This window comes from Lepidochelys kempii, chromosome 1, assembly GCF_965140265.1.
Source record: "Lepidochelys kempii isolate rLepKem1 chromosome 1, rLepKem1.hap2, whole genome shotgun sequence".
NCBI classification, from domain to species: domain Eukaryota; kingdom Metazoa; phylum Chordata; order Testudines; family Cheloniidae; genus Lepidochelys; species Lepidochelys kempii.
Window position 1 is genome coordinate 100,028,107 of NC_133256.1, and position 3,566 is coordinate 100,031,672.

A 3,566-nucleotide genomic window follows, 5' to 3' on the forward strand; every position below is an offset into this window, starting at 1 on the left:
TCATAAGTAATAGTTATATGTATGCTTAATTTTTACATACCATAAATTACCTTTATGTTATTTTGCAGTCAAATTTCTGTTGTATTATTGACTTAGGACAATATTTTCAACTAGAGTTGAGTAAAGTTAGGCTTCTAGATCCATATGTAGAGATCTACAGAGAAGTGGATTGATTTTCAGAAGTGCTGAACACTCAGCTGCTCCCATTGACTTTAGCCTTACATTAGTCACCTAAATTTAAAAATATTGCTCTTAGTTTCCAAAGCATGTAATAGTTTTCTAGTTTAATGTCTCTTTGAACCTGTCCATGCTATATGTCAAACCAGTGTATCAACTACAGACTAGAAAAGGTCTTTCTTAACTATAACTTTCTTTGCATATGTTACTTTTCTGCTTTTTTAAATAAACATTTTCTCATCCTCAAATGTTTAAATGGAAAGAAAAATGGTAGTAGTTTAGAAATGCAAGCCCTTTGATGCTCATTAAAGAGAATTTTAAAGGGAGTAAATATGAAGGGAAAATGCAGATCTTAGAAGACTCTGAGCAATTTCTTTTGGTCAGTAACTAGGAAAGCATTAATATATAATACTTTCTAACTGTCCCAGATCTCATTATGGTGTGGAATGAGGCCAAGTGAATTATTAGTGGCAGTTGCTCATGTAATGACTAATGGCTCAACCTTTGGAAACAGTGGGAGAGAGACATTTATCAGTAATGCTTTAAAATGCATTTCACAGAAGTGTCTGTGTAATTAATGTATTATTCTAACTCCATACAGGAAAGGGTTCACTGTTTTAATTTACTTTCCATTTTAGGTTTGCCTTAGCTTTCTCTTTTAAACTTCAAGAAGAAAAGTGCTAGCAGTTTCTTAACCTTGTTTATATGTGTTTTTCTGGTTATGTTCTTCCGTATCTTGATCAGGTGCCAGCATTTGTATTAAGGGTGGATGAACTTATTTGTGTAAAGTGTTAATCAACGTCAAACTTTGGAACAGAACCTTTAAAAAAAAGTTTTAAAAAGTTTGGTTAACATTTTCTTCTTTATTTTCCAGGTTCTTCTGCTTTCCATCTGACACCAAACACAGATACTATGAGAAAGGCTGATTGTGCAAGATTACCAGCTCAACAGCTTGATCTTAGCACTCGCAAAACTCCAACTGAAATTTATGGGAGTTTTAGGAATGTCAGGAATGTGGAATATGCTCCAGTTTTAAGGATGCAAGAGTTTTGGATAGTGTGGGTAAGGATCAGGTAAGCATCAACATTATCCCAACCAAACCTCTTCAACTGTGAAGTTTGAGTATCACTATTCTGTGCTCCTGTTGACTTACCATAACATAATCACACTGACCAGTCAATCAATGGCTTTTTTGGGAGTCTATGATTCAGTCTAAGGATGATGGGATGAGGAGGAAGATATGAGCAAAGTCTGTATCTGAATCCTGAATTTTCTCACAAACTAACCAGACATGTTTTGTTCCTTCAGTCTCACTTACACCGTTGTAAATAGAAAGTAATGCAAGTTAAGTTAGTGGAGATGTAAAATGGGTGTGAAATCAGAATCAGGTTCAAACCTCTGAATGTGGTACTCCTCTCCAGCTGTCACCTATTGTTCTCACTGAAGTATCTTCAGGCACTGAGTTATGAACTATCAGTGATCTAGGTTTATCTAGAATAGTCATTTACCAAGTAATATCAGCAACAATAACCGAAGTCCAGTATGCAGATGATTGTGCTGTAGTTGCACGCTCAAAGGAGGATCTATAAACAGCCGTTAATTGCTTCTCTGAAGCTTACAAAAGCCTAGGGCTAACTCTGAACATCAGCAAAACAAAAGTTCTCCACCAGCCAGTCTCTGGTCAATCATCAGAGCCAGCAAGGAAGATCTATATTGAAAAAGAAGACTGGAAAATGTAGAAAACTTTGCCTATCCTGGCAGCCATCTTTCACAGAGGGCAGACATAGATGTCGAGATTCAGCACAAAATTCACTGTGCCAGCCTTACCTTTGGCAGATTGTCTCGGTGGGTGTTCAACAATCACAACACCAGAACACATACTAGACTTTTAGTTTATAAAGCGGTGGTAATCCCAACTCTCCTCTATGGCTGCGAGACTGGGGTGACCTAGAAAAACACCCGAAAAACCTGGAATGCCAGCACCCGCACTTTCTTCGGAGGATCCTCAACATAAAGTGGGAGGATCATCGCACTAATGTCAGTGGCCTTGGAGAGGCCAACATCTTCAGTGTTGAGGCCCTGATTATCCAGCACCAGCTGAGGTGGAGCGGGCACTGTGTGCGCATGCCTGATGTACACTTACCAAAACAACTGCTGTGTGGCCAGCTCACCAAAGGAGAAGGGAAATGGGGAGGCCAAAAGAAACGCCTTAAAGACACCCTCAAGATAAACATCAAGAGATGTGGCATCGATACCACATACAGGGAGATAGCAGCCCAAGATAGGGATAACTGGTGAAGACTTGTCAGAGAGGGAATGTCCACTTCTGAGGAAAATCACCTTGCCCCAGTCACAGAAAAAAGGCCAGAAAAGAAAGGAAAGACAACTGTCACACAGCTATTGTGGCCCAACCCTGTCTTCCAGCACCACCTGCAATGTCTGCCAACAAGTGGCTCAAGAATTGGACTCCTCAGTCACCAAGGACCCATGAAAAATAAAATATGTACAAGAGATCATTCTCAGCCTTGAGGGATCACTGACAACCTTCAAGCACTGAGGTATGAACTATCAGTGATCTAGATCTATCTAGAATAGTCTTCTGCAACTTCACATTTCTAATATTTCTTTCAGCAACTATACTGATTTCCTATTTTTACCACTTTTGCTATGTGATAGCTAAACCATGGGCAATGGTAATGCAGACATCTAGAAATACATTAGGAATGGCATTGTATCAGACCACAATAATTAAATGTGATTTCATTCCCAATACTTCTGCTTTCCAGAAGAAACGTTTCTAGGAAAAATGGAAAAGACATGTTGACCTTCACAGTTCAGACCAATAATAGATATCATCATGACTTCACTCTCCTTTCTGTTTAATCAGTACAGACACCAGGATCAAAATGAAAATCTGATGTGCCCCAATACAATGACAATCACAATCCTCACAAGAAGGGTCTGTGACAGTCTAAAGAGAATCCATTCTGCAAAATACATAATTTCATGCAAATTCACAGAAAAATTACTCTTCTCTGGTTACGACTAGAGCTTTCACAAAACTGGCTACACTTTGTAAAAGAGTTGTGATATCTTTAAAAGAACTAAGCATTATTAATTATTAGTCCAATGCCAATAACTGGCCTAATTCCTTACTCAGGCACATTTCCTGTGCACATTTCTGTGAGAGAAGTCAAATCTATTGGAACCCACCAGAAACACACAGAACGGGGGAGTGATAGCTCTATGGTGTGCACCCTTCTGATCTAACAGACTCCCATCTACAGGCACAACTCTACTTGAGGGTCTACTTGGATTTTGGAGATAGGGTCAGGCATAGGCGCTGACTCCGTGGGTGCTCCTGGAGCCCTGGAACACCCATGGAGAAA